This window comes from Aegilops tauschii, chromosome 5, assembly GCF_002575655.3.
Source record: "Aegilops tauschii subsp. strangulata cultivar AL8/78 chromosome 5, Aet v6.0, whole genome shotgun sequence".
Lineage (NCBI taxonomy): Eukaryota > Viridiplantae > Streptophyta > Magnoliopsida > Poales > Poaceae > Aegilops > Aegilops tauschii.
Window position 1 is genome coordinate 376,059,307 of NC_053039.3, and position 18,848 is coordinate 376,078,154.

Sequence of the window (18,848 nt, forward strand, 5' to 3'; positions counted from 1 at the left end):
TTCAAGTGGAGGCAACATGTGGTGCACATCGAAAGTACTACTAGTCCAAACTAGATCAAGTTTGGATTAGTAGTATACTTTTGACATGCACCACATATTGCCTCCACTTGAACCTAATCCACCTTCATTTGACACACTGTTTTGGACATAATGATATAAACCTCATAATTAGTATTGTACCAAAATTTGTATAACGGCGTATAAATACACTAAAAATAAAAAAATGAAAAAAAGAATACTAGTAGCGATGGATAGTAAACACGCTGCTACTAGCTAGATTAGTAGCAACGCGGGGGAGAACAAGCGCTGCGGCTATGTGTCTTAGCAGTAGCGCGTGTCGCACGTGCTACTGCTAAGTAATAGCGGTAGTGCCTTATTAGTAGCGCGGCAGCCCGCGCTACTAGCGGGCATTAAACCCGCGCTACTACTAGGGTTTTCCCTAGTAGTGGAAAGGCCCCCCCTAGCCCTAGTCCAATTCGGTTTGGGCTAGCGGTGGCGAGCGCCACACCTTGGCCTTCCTCCTCTCTTCAACCACTAGGCCCATGAGGCCCAATAACTTCCCGGGAGGGGGTGGGGGTTCCGGTAACCCCTGGTACTCCGAAACTTATCCGAAATGACCCGAAGCATTCCGGTGTCCGAATGTAACCTTCCAATATATGAATCTTTATGTCTCGACCATTCCAAGACTCCTCGTCACATCCGTGATCTCATCCAGGAGTCTGAACAACCTTCAGTACATCAAATCACATAAACTCATAATACGGATCGTCATTGAACGTTAAGCGTGCGGACCCTACGTGTTCGAGAACTATGTAGACATGACCGAGACTCATCTCCGGTCAATAACCAATAGCAGAACTTGGATGCTTATATTGGCTCCTACATATTCTACGAAGATCTTTATCGGTCAAACCGCATAACAACATACATTGTTCCCTTTGTCATTGGTATGTTACTTGCCCAAGATTCGATCGTCGGTATCACCATACCTAGTGCAATCTCATTACTGGCAAGTCTCTTTACTCGTTCCATAATGCATCATCTCGCAACTAACTCATTAGTCACATTGCTTGCAAGGCTTATAGTGATGTGCATTACCGAGAGGGCCCAGAGATACCTCTCCGACGTTTGGAGTGACAAATCCTAATCTCGATCTATGCCAACTCAACAAACACCATCGGAGACACCTGTAGAGCATCTTCATAATGACCCAGTTACGTTGTGACGTTTGATAGCACACTAAGTGTTCTTCCGGTATTCGGGAGTTGCACAATCTCATAGTCATAGGAACATGTATAAGTCATGAAGAAAGCAATAGCAATAAACTAAACGATCATAGTGCTAAGCTAACAGATGGGTCTTCTCCATCACATCATTCTCTAATGATGTGATCCCGTTCATCAAATGACAACACATGTCTATGGTTAGGAAACTTAACCATCTTTGATTAACGAGCTAGTCTAGTAGAGGCATACTAGGGACACTTTGTTTGTCTATGTATTCACACATGTACTAAGTTTCTGGTTAATACAATTCTAGCATGAAAAATAAACATTTATCATGATATAAGGAAATATAAACAACTTTATTATTGCCTCTAGGGCATATTTCCTTCAGTTTGATCTCTCTCTCTCTCTCTCTCTCGTGTTCTTGATTTGGCACGATCTTGATGTACCGTGTGCTTTGCTATTATAGTTGGATCTTATGATGTTTCTCCCCTCTACCTTCTTGTAATGGATTGAGTTTTACCTTTGAAGTTATCTTATCGGATTGAGTCTTTAAGGATTTGAGAACACTTGATGTATGTCTTGCATGTGCTTGTCTGTGGTGACAATGGGATATTCATGTGATCCACTTGATGTATGTTTTGGTGATCAACTTGCGGGTTATGTGACCTTGTGAACTTATGCATAGGGGTTGGCACACGTTTTCGTCTTGACTCTCCGGGGCACTCTTTGAAGTTTTTTGTGTTGGTTTCAATAGATGAATATGAGATTGTGTGATGCACATCATATAATCAAACATGCGGATACTTGTGGTGACATTGGAGTATCTAGGTGACATTAGGGTTTTGGTTGATGTGTGTCTTAAGGTGTTATTTTAGTACGAACTCTAGGGCTGTTTGTGACACTTATAGGAATAGCCCAATAGATCAATCAGAAAGAATAACTTTGAGGTGGTTTCGTACCCTACAATAATCTCTTCGTTTGTTCTCCGCTCTTAGTGACTTTGGAGTGACTCTTTGTTGCACGTTGAGGGATTGTTATATGATATAATTATGTTACCATTGTTGAGAGAACTTGCACTAGTGAAAGTATGAACCCTAGGCCTTGTTTCGAAGCATTGCAATACCATTTTCGCTCATTTTTGTTACTTGCTACCTTGCTGTTTTTATAATTTCAGATTACAAAAACTTATATCTACCATCCATATTACACTTGTATCACCATCTCTTCGCCGAACTAGTGCACCTATACAATTTACCATTGTATTAGGTGTGTTGGGGACACAAGAGACTCTTTGTTATTTGGTTGCAGGGTTGTTTGAGAGAGACCATCTTCATCCTACGCCTCCCATGGATTGATAAACCTTAGGTCATCCACTTGAGGGAAATTTGCTACTGTCCTACAAAACTCTGCGCTTGGAGGCCCAACACGAGTCTACAAGAAGAAGGTTGCGTAGTAGACATCAAGCTCTTTTCTGGCGCCGTTGCCGGGGAGGCTAGGTAAGAGGCACCCACACCCTGTCAACGAAGCTAATTTCTGGTGCCGTTGCTAGGGAGGTGAGTCTTTGAAGGTATATCTTTAGATCTTGCAATTGAATCTTTTAGTTTCTTGTTTTATCACTAGTTTAGTTTATAAAAGAAAACTACAAAAAAATGGAATTGGGGTTGCCTCATATGCTTCATCTTTTTAATATCTTTCGTGAAAATGATGAAAAGGAAAATTGTGCTCAAGTGTTAGAAGAAGAAGTCTATAAAATGTTTGGCATACAATCTCTGAATGATGAGCATGATTGCAATGTTGTTAGTGTGAATTATTTGAATATCCATGATGCTAATGATATGCAAAGCTACAAGCTTGGGGATGCTATGTTTGATGAAGATGATATTTTTAGTCCCCAAAGTTTTGATGAGAAAATTTATTATGATGATAGCATGCCTCCTATTTATGATAATTATGTTGATGAAAGTGGATTCAGAGAGGTCATGAATTTATTTAGTGATGAATCCACTATTTTGGAAGAGGTTCCAATTTATTATGAGAACAAAGTTGCTATCTATGAAGATTATTGTGATGACATGTATGCTATAAAGAATAATGATAACCATGAAACTTGTCATCTTGATTTTAATTTTCAATTGGATTATGCCTCACATGATAGTTATTTTGTTGAGTTTGCTCCCACTACTATTCAAGAGAAGAGATTTGCTTATGTGGAGAGTAATAAAATTTCTATGCTTGTGGATCATGAAAAGAATGCTTTATGTGATAGTTATATTATTGAATTCATTCATGATGCTACTAAAAAATATTATGAGAGGGGAACTTATGCTTCTACATATTGCATTAATATCAAGTTTCCTCTCTATGTGTTGAAAGTTTTGAAGTTATGCTTGCTTTGCCTTCCTATGCTAGTTGATTCTTGTTCCCATAAGTTGTTTGCTCACAAAATCCCTAGGCATAGGAAGTGGGTTAGAATTAAATGTGCTAGTCATATTCTTCATGATGCTCTCTTTGTGTTTCAATTCTTATCTTTTATGTGAGCATCATTGAAATCATCATGCCTAGCTAAAAGGCATTAAAGAAAAACGCTTGTTGGGAGGCAACCCAGCATTTACCCCTACTGTTTTTTGTGTTCACATGATTAAGCTACTGTAGTAATCATGTTTTATAAATTTTGTTTCAATAAAGTGCCAAGTAAAGCCTTTGGGATAGTGTGGATGATAGTTGACTTGATTCTGTGCAAAAAAAACAGAAACTTTTGCTCCCAGTCCAGGAATTTTTAAAATTCACTGGAATGTGATTTTGATCTGAAGTTTTTACACAAGGTTGGTATAAAAATTGTCAAGATTGTCCTAATTTGTCAGAATTTTTGGAGTTACAGAAGTATGATTTCAATTCAGATATTTACAGACTGTTCTATTTTTGATAGATTCTGTTTTCGATGCATAGTTTGCTTGTTTTCTAGTTTCCATGGCTTATATTGCTTAATATAAATTTTAGAAATGATAGGGTATAGCAGGCATCATGTGAGAAAAATTATGAATCTTTTTTTGACAGTACCAAAGTGAATGATTTGTTTTATTATACTAACGGAGCTCACGAGTTTTCTGTTAACTTTTGTGTTGTGATGTTTTCAAGTTTTGGGTAAAGTCTTGATGGACTACGGAATAAGGAGTGGCAAGAGCTTAAGCTTGGGGATGCCCAAGGCACCCCAAGGTAATATTCAAGGACAACCAAAAGCCTAAGCTTGGGGATGCCCCGGATGGCATCCCCCCTTTCGTCTTCGTTCATCGGTAACCTTACTTGGAGCTATATTTATATTCACCACATGCTATGTGTTCTGTTTGGAGCATCATTTTCTTTTATTAGTATTTTCTTGCTGTTATTTAGAGTAATTTTTTGCATCTTTTATTTCAATAAAAATGTCAAGTATAGCCTTTACCATGCTTATTTTGCAAGTCTTTATGTTGATGTTTGAAAACAGAAAGTTTGCTGCTATGTTTTGAATATTGGTGAATAGTAAGAACATGATAAAATCTTGAAATTTTTACACAATGAGTAACACAAATTTTCTACAGTGTGGTAATTTTTCAGAATTTTTGGAGTTAGGAAAGTATGATTCCTCTTGCATTCTTTACAGACTGTACTGTTTACACAGATTGCTGTTATGTTTGCATATGTTTACTTGTTTAATGATTCTATTTGAGGATAGGAGTGTTAAATATGCAGAGGCATTTAATATGAAATGTCAAATAATAATTTTAGTGATTTTCTACAGTAGAGAATGATAAGGTTTATGCGTTGATTTATACTAACTTATCTCACGAGTTCTTGTTGAGTTTTGTGTGGATGAAGTTTTTTAGAGGGAAACCGCGGTATGAAAGGAATTAAGGAGACAGAAAATCTCAAGATTGGGGATGCCCAAGGCATCCGAAGTTAATATTTCAAGAAGTCTCAAGCATCTAAGCTTGGGGATTCCCCGGTTGGCATCCCACCTTTCTTCTTCAACATTGATCGGTCAGTTTTGGTTTAGCCTAAGTTTTTGCTTCTTCACATGATATGTGCTATCCTTGCAATCTTATTTTATTTTGTTTAGCTTGTTGTTCGAATAAAATATTAAGATCTGAAATACTTAAATGAGAGAGAGTCCTCACATAGCTAAATAAGTATTTGACTACTCATTGATCTTCACTTATATCTTTTTAGAGTAGTTCGTCATTTACTCTCGTGCTTCACTTATATAACCCATGAGTAAATGGCTGAATGAATTGAATATCATAAATCTGAATTTATATATGTTTCATATGCTTATACCATGGGGAGTAATGACTTCACATATAAGAAGTATAGGTGGTAAATTTATTGAAAGTTAGCAAACATAGTATTGGTCACTTGAACAATTCATGAACGAATATTTTAGGAAGAGAGATTTCACATATAAATATACTATCTTGGACATCTTTTATGATTGTGAGCCCCATTAATTATTTTCAAACCTGATCAAATTAGTTGAAGTTGGACAAGGAATAGAACTTAATGAGTTATGTTTCGGTATATTTGTAAAGAAGTTATATTGTTATAGATCCTCCAACATGTGGTTCTTGCTTTTTAGAATCTTTTGCTAGCCAAAATTTCTATACTAAGCGGGAATACTGCTTGTGCATCCAAAATCCTTGAACTAAGTTTCTTGCATGAGTGTCCACCATATTGATACGTCTCAAATGTATCTATAATTTTTGATTGTTCCATGCTGTTATATTATCAATCTTGGATGTTTTATAATCATTTTATAGGCATTTTATATCATTTTTTGGTACTAACCTACTGACATAGTGCCAAGTGCCTGTTGCTGTTTTTTGCATGTTTTTTACATCGCAGGAAATCAATATTAGACGGAGTCCAAATGCCACGAAACTTCACGGAGAATTTTTATGGGCCATAAGGAACACAACGGACCCTGGCCGCGCCTGGGGGGTGCCCCGAGGAAGGCACAACCCACCAGGGCGCGCCAGGAGGCCCAGGCGCACCCTGGTGGGTTGTGCCCACCTCGGGTGCCCCCCGGACCGCCTCTTTGCTTTATAAATACCCCAATATTCCAGAAACCCTAGGGGAGTTGACGAAATATTCATCCAGCCGCCGCAGAGTCCAGAACCACCAGATCCAATGTAAACACCATCTCGGATGGGGTTCACCACCTCCATTGGTGCCTATCCAACGATGCGTGAGTAGTTCTTTGTAGACCTTCTGGTCCGTAGTTAGTAGCTAGATGGCTTCCTCTCTCTCGCTGAATTCTCAATACAATGGAATCTTGGAGATCCATACGATGTAACTCTTTTGCGGTGTGTTTGTTGGGATCTGATGAACTTCGAGTTTATGATCAGTTATATCTTTTTATATCCATGAAGGTTATTTGAGTTTCTTTGATCTCTTATATGCATGATCTCATATAGCCTCGTATTTCTTCTCCGATATTTGGGTTTTGTTTGCCCAACTTGATCTATTTATCTTGCAATGGGAAGAGGTGCTTTGTAGTGGGGTCGATCTTACGGTGCTTGATCCCAGTGACAGAAAGGGAAACGACACGTATGTATCGTTGCTACTAAGGATAAAACGATGGGGTCTATCTCTACATAGATAGATCTTGTCTACATCATGTCATCGTTCTTATTGCATTACTCTGTTTCTCCATGAACTTAATACACTAGTTGCATGCTGGATAGCGGTCGATGTGTGGAGTAATAGTAGTAGATGCAGGCAGGAGTCGGTCTACTAATCTTGGACGTGATGCCTATATAATGATCATTGCCTGGATATCGTCATAATTATTTGAAGTTCTATAAATTTCCCAACAGTAATTTGTTTACCCACCGTTTGCTATTTTTCTCGAGAGAAGCCACTAGTGAAATCTACGGCCCCCGAGTCTTCTTTCTCATATTTGCCTTTGCGATCTACTTTTTCCTTGCATTTATTTTCAGATCTATTAAACCAAAAATACAAAAATACTTTGCTGCACTTTATTTTATTTGCTATCTATTTATTCAATCTATTACAACTTTCTCTCGTCCGCACGCCGTTTCTGGCGCTGTTACCCGAAAGGGATTGACGACCCCTTTAACATGTCGGGTTGCGAGGTGTTGTTATTTATGTGCAGGGGCTGTTTACGTTGTGTTTCTTGGTTCTCCTACTGGTTCGATAACCTTGGTTTCATATCTAAGGGAAATACCTACCGCCGCTGTGTTGCATCATCCCTTCCTCTTTGGGGAAATACCGACGTATCTACCTATATGCGGTATTTACCTGCCGTTCCAAGTAAATTTGCATGTGCCAAACTCTAAACCTTCAAATAATAATCGGTTTTGTATGCCGGAATCGCTCATGTAGCGACTAGGGGTTGTCAGTATCTTCCATGCTAGCTAGGTGGGTTATTCTCACGATGAGTGGACTCCGCTCATCATTCACGAGAAAATGGCTGGTAATTGGGATGCCCAGTCCTATGATCAAAAGATCAAAAACAAAATCGCAAATAAATTAAACAAAACTCCCCCAAGATTGTTGATAGTTGGACGGTACCCTTTGTTTCAGACCAGCCGTGGAATGTGATTGTTGGTGGAGATGGGGAAAAAACTTTACCTTTCTGTTTGGGAACCGCCTATAATGTATCTAGTATGGAAGATATTAGGAACTCTTGGTTGTTACGTTGACAATGAAAGCATACCTCTCAAAATTACTTTCATCTCTGTTTTAAAATCTTCGAGCTCTGGCACCTCTACAAATCCCTGCTTCCCTCTGCGAAGGGCCTATCTTTTACTTTTTTTGCAAGAGTTAGTAGTATTTCTTCTCATTCCAACCCACTCTTTAGTTGGCAAGCATCATGTGATGGGGAAAGATCTAAGCATATATGGCCGTTTAAATATATTTGATCATGAATTATTATTGTTCACAATTATCTATATGACTAGTAGACTGCCCGTGCGTTGCCACGGGCAACAAATTAATTTGTAAACAATGCTTATATTACTCTCTCCGAACAAAGACATTGAACAAAATATTCAACCACAACACAAACGCAAGTATCTTCCTTCTATTCCAACAAACATCATGCACCCCTCTAGCCTGTCTTTTCTGTTGAACTTGTTCTCCTTCGCCTCTTTGTCCATACATCAACCATCCTCTCAATCTATTGTCCCTTAACTCTGCATGTGGCTTCTATGTCATTGTTTTGTTGTCTCGCTCTACTAAATAATAAGAAAATGGGGCATATGAACATGATGTTTTTATCTGGGATTTTCTTCCATCTCCACCTAAGATGCATCTCTGTCACTTTATCTGACTAATACTTCTTTTCCTACGGACCTCAAATATACATACAAGAATCACAAGACAAGGTTGCATCATTGATGGTCCATCTCTTGTTCCACTTCAGCTCTTTTGAGATGCATTGACCTCTTTTGACAGCTGGGAATCTAAAGAACACAAAAGGCAATCTTTGAGTATGTCATATTAGTAAATCATTACGGTAATCAGCAGAAGACACAATAAGATCCTGTATCAACAAAGTATGCTTCCTTTTGGTCATTGTGACACCAGTCTGCTCTGTCGTCACCCTGCTCCAATTCTGCCCATGTTTCCAGCTCCAAATATGCCCTTTTTTCTCCAAGTCTGTCACGTCGTATCAAGTTTGTACTTTCATCCTCGGAATTTTCATTTTTCGGAATGAGGAGGGTTTTCAGGGTTCACTTCTCTGAAAGAGAACACAACATATGCTGATACAGATTAGTGATGAACAAGAATTTCAATGTGTTATTTATAACGATGGATGATAACACATCATGAGTTATTCAATGGAGTAGCTACGTTGTTGTGTTCGAAGAAATAAGTATAATGTGTGTATATTGAAGGGAATCCTTGAATTAATAAACACGAGGAAAAGATAACTACTCCCTCAAGACGAGTGCATGGGGTAGCCACAGTTCCTAGATCATCAAGTTAACCAACACATTATACAACACAAAAACAATGTGTTAAGAAATTTTATTGAATACAAATCCAGTGTCTATTGCCCGCGCCCTAGCCATTCCAAACATTGCCCCCTTACATCATGTCACTGTCACCCTTTTTCTCTCTCCCCCACCACTCTCTCCCATTGCATCTCCTCCCGACGTTGTCCCCTAACACCATCCATCCACTGGCATCGTTTCCGCCACGGTCGAGGCTACGGTGTACATGTTGAAGATAAGTTTAGACTTAATCTAATCAAGAAACAACATTTTTTTCATACGAGTCAAGCAAGTATTGTTCTTTGACTCAATGTGCCACACCATTCACTGACTAGTGCTAATCCATACACATGTTTAGTACCTTTTGGATTTTATGCTCCCCTCTTCTCCAAGTGTCGACCCCTTGTTCCTTTTAGACCCTAGCTTGTCCTATACAACATCAAGAAACAACAAAATATTAATCCTGATACAACATCAAGCTATACATGAAGTATTAGACCACCCAAATTATTGAAGCTTTAGAATTTGTGTCAGGGTCCATGCCTAATAAATTGGAAGAAAACCAAAAGATACGTAATGATATGAATCAACTTGGTTAAACATGGTCAAATACAATGCATATGGTGGAATATCTGCCCTAGGAAAAAAAGGAGATGTAAGAAGTCGTATACTTAATGGGTGGCTCTAAGTTCACGTGCATCAAGACTTGTCTCAGATCTCATTCATCATGGGTCTGTGTTAGCATGGCTTAAGTGCCGAGTTTATCTTGGCGTTTTGTTATTATTTCAAATTAGTATTTTTGTAGCCACCCGATCTCACACGGTCAAGTCTCTGTGCTTAAGTGTCATCCCTGGATCGGTATGCTGACACACACAGTACTCGAGGATTTATAACAGAGGTAAATCACATGTACAAAATAACGTAAATACTATTACCTCAATCCAAATAGCGGAAGTAACAAGGTTGTGGATTCCCATCAACACCAGCGGTAAAGTTGAGTGTAAAAATCGTAACCCTAACGTATCACTTACTCGTCGTAAGAATCCTGCAACATGAGACGTTGCAGCCACAAAGGGTCGGTACATTGAATGTACTGGCAAATTCACAACATAGAGAAATGATGAACAATGACTATCACTACATGCATAGATGGCTGGTGGAAAAGCTCTATGGTTATAAGGTTTTTGCAAAAAGCCAATTTTTCCCTACTGCAAAGGAATATAATTTATTTAACTACAAAGTTGGTTGAAAAATATTGAGAAGGTAAACCCCCTCTCAATCCCAATTAAAAGTAATCATTAACAACCCAACAAATTATTTAAGTAACGTAATGAGATCAACAGGATAATCCAAGAACCAGATACTCAAGATTGTCCATAACCGGGGACACGGCTAACCATGATTAGTTTGTACACTCTGCAGAGGTTTTCGCACTTTTCCCCACAAGACTCGATCTCCTCCGTTGGATTTCTCGCACTACATGGTGTTTGAGAAACGGATGACCGAGACACAGTCTTTCAGAAGCGTTAGCACCTTACGATGGGTAGACCGGTACACCTACATCCCCTACATCTGCTAGTCTACCACTGTAAGAGTTCACACAACTTAATCAACTATGCTAGAGCCCATAATAGCTTGTGGCTGCACACGAAAGTTTCTAGCATGAATAATCTCATGATCCCTTTGAGCCTGGGTGGCGGTCCATAGGAGAATCACACGGTACCCCGGGATTTCCAAAAAAACAGGCAATCACTGGGTACCCCAGGTGCCTCAATCCACCCAGATGTGTATTTAAGTTGCCACCTTAAGTTTAACCATTAATTAACAATCTCACATCTGTCATGAATACGCTCAAAACCCAATCCATGTCTACGAGCATAGCATTGCAATATAAGCATAACGTAATAGTAACTCCCAAGGTTTGAATGTAGGGCAATAGGTTCCTACCTCATCAACTACTTCCCAAAACCCACATGTTATCAATTCCTAACCATGCAATGTTTGAGGGTGAAACTAATGCATAAAAACTGGGTATGAAAGGGATATGATCAAAGTGTGAACTTGCCTGTACTATTGATGAAGATGATTCGCACTCAAAACCCTTGATAGTTCTACTCGTCACACTCCGGTCAATCTATCGTAAGCAGGCAATAGTAACCACACATAAGCAATCACTCAAAAGATCGGAAAGAATAAAGAAACAATTTGGACAACATCAAAACCAAGCAAATAACTCTTACAACATAAAACAATTTCTAACAGTACAAAAATTATATGAATTTGGCCTTATCAGAAAGTTTAGGTCAAGAGCTTTAATTTGCAAAAAGAATCAACTAAATTGGAGTTATAAAACTCAGGTTACGATCAACAGAAGTTTGAATTCAAAACTGATCTAATTCAAATTTTAAAATTTCAAAAACATGTTTGAGTTGGATTACTAGATAGAGGGGATCATAACAAAGAAGTGGGCGTTGGTTTCGTTGGATTTGGACAAACGAGTAAAAAGTTGTGCTAGTTTGAAAAACAGGGGCCAATCTGTAAATAAAATACTCACAAACGAGTCCCTGGCAGAAAACTAAAATAAAAGAAAAAGACTAAATAGCGAACGTTCGCTACAGAAGCTTATATGACGAAAACGTTCGCTGCGAAGACCAAAACAACGAACGTTCACTACTTAACTAGGTTATTAAGAAAAACCGAGTTTAACCAAAAGAACCGAAGGCTGAAAAAATAAACCGGATCGGACCGGGCGGTTTTACCGGTCCACGGCGGGTCAACGGGACGGCGGTTTCCGGCGGCTGCAAGGAGAAGTGCGGCGGCGGATGCGGCGCGTCAACGGCGAGACGGGGGCGGGCTGCGCGGCGCGGGAGGTGGCTACGGCGGCGCGGGGCGACGCTAGGCGGCGAGCGGCAGCTAGCGGCGCGGGACGGTGAGAAGCGGCGATGCGGGAAATGCGACGGCGGCGGCGCTAGTGCGAGGGCGCGGCGGCGGCTCGGGATGCGTGCGGCAGCGCGGCGAGATGCGGGAAAGGAGAGAGGGGCCCGGGTGTGGCTATATAAAGGGAGGCGAGGCGGTGGCTTGGCGTGCGCGAGGGGGCAAGGTGGCCGCGGAGTCCGGGCGGCGTACGGACGTCGAGGCGGCGGCGGTTGCGGCAGCGCTCGGGACTCTATCCCGAGCTCGGTGGCGAGGAGCCAGGCGAGGCGGACGGCGCGTCGGGCCGGCTGGGCCGTGGCCTGGCTGGCTGGGCCGGCCCTGTACGGTCGGTCCAGAAGTTTTTTTTAAATAACCTTTTTTTAAAACACATACCAAAAATAATAAAAACAAATAAAATATATATAGGCGTATAATATATCAAAATTTTCAGAAAAAGCTTTCCTACAGCATGAACATTTTTCTAACGTCAAATAAAATACACAAGAATTCAATTAAATCAAACACTGCTGCTGCTCTAATAAAATCCAATAAAATCATTTTAAAAATACCAAAGTTAATTCAAATTTATTTCTCTCCAATTTTCTGATGTAGGGAATCATTTTCCCTAATTTCTGTATATTTTATTTTTGGAGAAAAATAATTTGAATAAAACCCAATAACTCCAAATTGAAAATAATTTTCAAAAGGACTTTAAATTTGCTCCTTTTAAACTCCCAACTCATATTTCATATGTTTTGAAGAATTCATTTTATCTTCTCTCATGAAAATCATTGAGTTGCTTAAAGTTTATGAATTGGAAATATTTTCGAATGAAATTCAAATATTTTCAAATACCCTTTTCATTTAATTAAATGGAAGAAGTCATGTCATCTTCTCTCGAGGGTTTTGTATTTGAAAAGGATTTGAATTCCCGGAGATCAAAATGCAAAAAGGTGAAAGTTTGGGAAAGTCCTTTTATTCCCTCTCATTTAACTTTCGAAAAGTTTCGAATTTCACTCACTTTCAGTCAATCAATCACACAACACTCAAACAATCAGTCAAAACTATCTATTAACATTCCAAAATTTAGAATTTTGGGATGTTACAAACCTACCACCCTTAAAATGAATCTCGTCCTCGAGATTCGGAGAGGCTAGAAAGAAATAGGTTAGGTTCGGGGTCTTCTCAAAATCCATCGATTATCACAGGGGGTCTGGGGTGCTACCACCCTTAGAAACATTGTTACGGTTCCATCATACTCATATACTCCATCCTTATTCTTGACAGGGCCGGTCTTCTCAGATCGTAAGGATAGTTCCTTCTCTGGCTCTTCCGGTAGCGGCATAACCTTTTCCTCAATTCTTTTGTACTTTCATCCTGGTAAGGTTATTCCGAGACTGGGTCTTCTTAGCTGACGGTTCTGGCGCCAAAACTAAACAACTATCGATATCTCATGGTGGTCATCAATTTATGGTTTCTCCTGCAGGAAATGGGTCTGGTTGATCCTCACCGTATAACCTACGGTTGGCAAAAGCTGCCTTGTACGGGGGAAAATTGCTATACCATTCTAAGGTTTAAACAAGGTTTTGATCGTCGTCTCTCTACTATAGGTAGGTCACTCAGATTTACCATCCCATATAGCAAGGTGAATAATAAGAGTAAGTCGGTATGGTGATCAATCCATCCCGCACCCAAATCATTACCCCTGTATACGGTTTAGTGAATCTCGCATTCTAACACTCGGTCATCCTCACAAGCATTGCAGAATTTCTCTTGTCGACGAACCAAGTTCGGATAATTCCATGGATTCTGCAAGCCAAACAAACATCTATCGTTTCTTCACAACTCTCAGGTTTTGCGTAACTCCTATAAGATCGTCTGTCGATAAAATCGTAACTTCTTCCAGGGTTTTTCCTTCAGCAAGAATGTGCTTGCTTCTTGGCAGGTCCTGGGGCCTGTGGGTTATGGCCCATCTCATCACTTGTAGTCCTTGAACTTATCATCGAGCAAATTCCAACTTCCAACTTCCTAGTATTCTTAAATCCATCCAATTGTATTGTCTTCCTTCCTTCTATTGGCACCAAACTAGGACATGATTACTCAGACTCATCATGGAATTTCCATTGATCCATATTTCCAACATCATACCTCCTTTATATCCAATAGTAATTCATCTCTTCATCCTTGTGGGATATCCCACATACCGAGATAAAAAAACTTATACTTATGAAGTCCATACTCCACTTCGTGGAACATCATTATCCTTTCCAGGGTCAAGCGTCCTTACAGGGGAATATTGGCCATCTCTGCATGGCACTTATTCAACTGGGAAACGTGAAACACATCATGAACTCCTGACAGTCCTTCGGGTGACCCCAACTTGTTGGCCACTTCTCCCATACGCTCCAAAACTCGGTATGGTCCTACAAATCTTGGGGCTAACTTTCCCTTAACTCCAAATCGTTTAACTCCTCGCAGAGGGGACACACAAAGACATGCTCTGTCTCCAATTTCATAGACTACCTCCTTGCGTTTTTGAGTCTGCATAACTCTTCTGCCTGGACTGAGCTACCTTCAGTCTATCTCGAATCAACTTAACATTCTCTTCTGACTCCTTGATCACATTTGTTCCAAACAACTGACGGTCTCCAACTTCATCCCACATCAATGGTGTCTGGCTCCTTCCCATACAAAGCTTCAAAAGGGGCCATCTTCAAACTAGCTTGGTAACTGTTGTTGTATGAGAACTCCGCGTAAGGTAGATTATCATCCCTACTAGATCCATAATCTAGCGCACACACTCTCAACATGTCCTCCAGAATCTGATTAACTCTCTCGGTCTATCCATCTGTCTGCGGAAGAAAGGCTGTAATGAACTCTAGCCTAGTACCCAAAGTCTGGTGCAGCTGATTCCAAAACTTTGAGGTAAACTGTGTTCCTCTATCTGATACGATGGTCCTCGGAACTCCATGCAGACATACGATCCTGGTCATATATATCTTGGCCAACTTCGCACTTGTATAGGTGGTTTTCACTGGGATAAAGTGAGCCACTTTGGTCAAGCGAATCAACTACTACCCAGATAGAATCATACCCCGATCGGGTTCTGGGAAATCCGGTAATGAAATCCATGCCAAGCTTATCCCACTTCCATCCGGGTATCGGCATAGGCTGTAGTAATCCTGCTGGCTTCTGATGCTCTGCCTTTACTCTCTGGCATACATCACCTACGACTACATACTCCGCAATATCCTTCTTCATACCAGTCCACCAGAAACGCTCCTTCAAATCCAAATACATCTTGGTGTTTCCAGGGCGAATCGAGTATGGTGAGTCATGAGCCTCCTGAAGTATTAACTTCCCGATCTTTGCATTATTGGGCACGTATACACGGTCCTCGAACCATAAGGTGTCGTGCTCATCCTTATGAAAACCTTTGGCCTTTCCTTTGCTCATCCTCTCTTTTATCTCAGCCATCTCTTTGTCATCCTTTTGAGCTTCTAGAATCTTTCCCACTAAGGTTGATTGAACCTCCAGTGTTGCAACGAAACCTATGGGGACTATCTCCAAACGAAGCTCCCTGAGATCCTCAGCTAACTCCTTTCGTAATCCTCTACTTATGAGGGTATTCGTCCTTGTTTTCTTTATGGTTGTGTCCTATTTCTCCACAAAGCTTGTATGCACAAGGTTTCTTCATATCCTTTCCATAAGGCCTCAACTTCTGGGACACAGGACGAGATCTTTGCAGAGTCAGCTTAAATTCTTCCCAAGTGGTTACTCCTTTCCGTCCATTGATGGTTTGGTACATCCTCCACCAAGTAGCAGCACCTCTTTCAAAGCACTGAAGAGCATGCTGGGTCATATCCTTTCCAGTTATAGTGTTATTCTCCATATGATCCTCCATGTTCTGAATCCATCGGTCCATCTCCAATTGAATCATCGGTCCAGAAAATATAAGCTCATCTCCATTCATCCTCTATTGGGTCCAATGGTTGGGGTGGGATAAGAGAGATAGAGAGGGATACACACAATACAAACAAAGTTTTTGAAAGACAGATTTTAATTGTGGCTGTCGGAAAAACATCAAACAAATGACAGCTCACAATCGTCGCATCTAACGTAGGTATATAACAGGGGTTTGGTCTTTTAAAGGTCAATAAATCTTCAAAATCGCCAAACTATTCAAGTCTTGTTCATGCCTCCAATGGCTTCTTCCGATCATGCTTGTCTTTCTCAAGTTCTTTTGCCAGATCATCTCTGTTGACGCGAAGTCTTTCGTGACGTCCTTTATATTTCTGGAGTTGCGTTCCAAACTTCTGGGTTTCAACATCCTTGACATGAACCATGATCCTATGGTCCTTCAGTTCCTGACAAATCTACGGTTTCTCGAGGTTCTGCTCCTCCAGTTTGGCTACTTCAACTTCTGGGTCCCATGTTCTTCACGAAATGCTTCCTTGTCAAAATATAACTTCCTGCAGTCCATCTTAAACTTCTTGATGTAATTCTCCAGATCCTGGTGATACACCAGCTAAGGTTAAAACTTCATCCTTTGCTCATAGATGCTCCATCAGCCTTCTACCATCCAATCCTTCCGAAGAAAATGCATGCTTAACTTAGTACGGTGACGATGGAACAAACGATCGATAGCATCATGGATAGTCGTGTTTCTTCCCTTGTCATTGCCATGAGCTATCCTCCATAGTTGATATCTCCTGCCTTAGGGTTTTCTTGACAAAACTTTGAGTTCTAATGCTCCATGTTCCGGTCTTTCTCCGATACACCTTGATCTCGGGTATTCACAACTTCCATAGTCTGCCAAGTTCCATAAGGGTAACCTTCTTAGGCCATACCAATCTGGAAATTCTTTAGAGTCTTCAAATTCTCCTAGTCTTCGGAGTCTTCAACCGATGTAGTTTCGATTAGTATAATGCACGGTAAAATCCTCTTCATTCCGAATGGTCTTAGTTGTCCGGTATCTTGTCACTACTAGGAAAAGGCCTACTAGTGGCGCACCAGTTTTGCCTACTAATGGCACACTACTGGTGCGCCACTAGTACCACACCACTAGTATTTTTTACTAATGGCGCACCACTGGTGCGCCATTAGTATCTGGTATACTAATGGCGCACCAAGCAGTGTGCCATTAGTATAGGCCATGGTGCGCCATTAGTATGCCTCCCACGGGGCCATATTTACCCATGTGCCTAGCCATACTAATGGCGCACCGCGGGGTGATGCGCCATTAGTATCCTTTGGCATACTAATGGCGCACTGCGGGGTGATGTGCCATTAGTATCCTTTGGCATACTAATGGCGCAATGCGGTGTAATGCTCCATTAGTATCCTTTGGCATACTAATGGCGCACGTTGGGGTGATGCGTCATTAGTATGTATATTAGGGATTATTATTTTTTTCTTTTCTGATTTTTGCACAGATTACAAAATATATTATTGGACAGAATATAAGCAGCACCACACAGCAATAGCAGATTCATCGAATACAATAGAAGATTAGTCTCCGAATACAATTCATCATATTAGTCTCCGAATTCAAAAGACCGAACAAAGATAGAACATTACAAGTCGCGAGACCGCGAGTAGCGAGTTAGTCTTCACATTACAAGTCGATATCGATCATCTAAACTACCATCGCATAGAAGAGAGCTGCGGTCATCACGATGAGCATCATCGCGATGAAACTGGTCTTCATCCGGTTCCTCCAACGCTCCCTCCTCTCTCCCGCTAGATAGCGCTCGTATCTAGATTCCGCCTCCGCCCTAGTGGTGTACCCTTTGTAACTGTTACCGCTGAAACGGTGAACCTGTCTCCGACACTCCTCCCAGTCGTCGTAGACTCCGGGAACCTTACCCTTGTACACGACATACGACAGCATCTCTATGCACTAGCCAAACAACAGACAATACATAAGCAATATATAAGTATGCAACAAAAGGATCGGAAGAGAAAAGCAAGACATTAATAGCATGATTCATGGTCCTACTAATAAATAGCATCGATTACATCTAAGTTGAACGACTGTCCAAACCAAAGAGACATACAAGTTCATTAAAGTTTAATTACAACATGAGCTAATCAATGTTTCAGAACTACACATAGCATCACTACTTTCGACTCGACTCATGGGACCGGAGCGTGGATGAAGCCGCCGTCTGTCGTGATGGTCATGAAGTCGCGGGCGTTGTCAGCCTGCATTTGTAGCGTTGTGTCTATCTCACTGTTGGACGGTTGAAATTTGAGGTAGAACTGCCCCGAGGTACGAAGAATTCTTGTCGGATGTCCGCGTCCTGGATTGCCGCCAAGCTTGCGGCCCAATCTTTGAGATTATTTGGTAGCAGAAGGTGATTATGGTCCCGCACGATCGCCCGCATGTGATGGAGGGCGTAGTAGGCATCCTTCTGACCGCCAGGCGGCTGCTTGACGCAGGGGAACATCGTATTGTGGGTGAACACGTGCCTGCCGTACCTACGAACTGGCCTCTTAAAGGTGCCTCCAGATGCGGCGTAGCCGGGGAGAGCATCATCAAGAACTTTCTTGATATTTGTGTAGTCTATCTTGGAGTCACGGTCCGGGTCCAAATACGTGGCCATGGAATATTTCGGGCTTAAGAGGATGAGTGTGCAATGTGTGTCACTGCACAGAACACGGAATGTTAGAAAAAAAAGAACGATCGAAATCTAAGAAATCATATGTT

General features: G+C 40.9%; 1 long non-coding RNA gene across 5 annotated transcripts in view; it reads right to left on the bottom strand.

Annotated features, from left to right (window-relative positions):
• Positions 1-9,087: 9,087 nt before the first annotated feature.
• Positions 9,088-18,848, bottom strand: part of LOC109733223 (uncharacterized) — a 29,126-nt gene continuing 19,365 nt past the window's right edge. For 4 of the 5 annotated variants that reach the window (XR_012184888.1, XR_012184889.1, XR_012184899.1 and 1 more), the window contains 2 exons: positions 9,585-9,652; positions 9,088-9,438 (listed from right to left, as the gene is read on the bottom strand). This is a non-coding gene — a long non-coding RNA (uncharacterized lncRNA). Of the gene's footprint in view, positions 9,439-9,584; positions 9,653-17,661; positions 18,039-18,848 lie in introns of those variants that run through there. The other variant, XR_012184884.1, reaches the window with a different exon arrangement.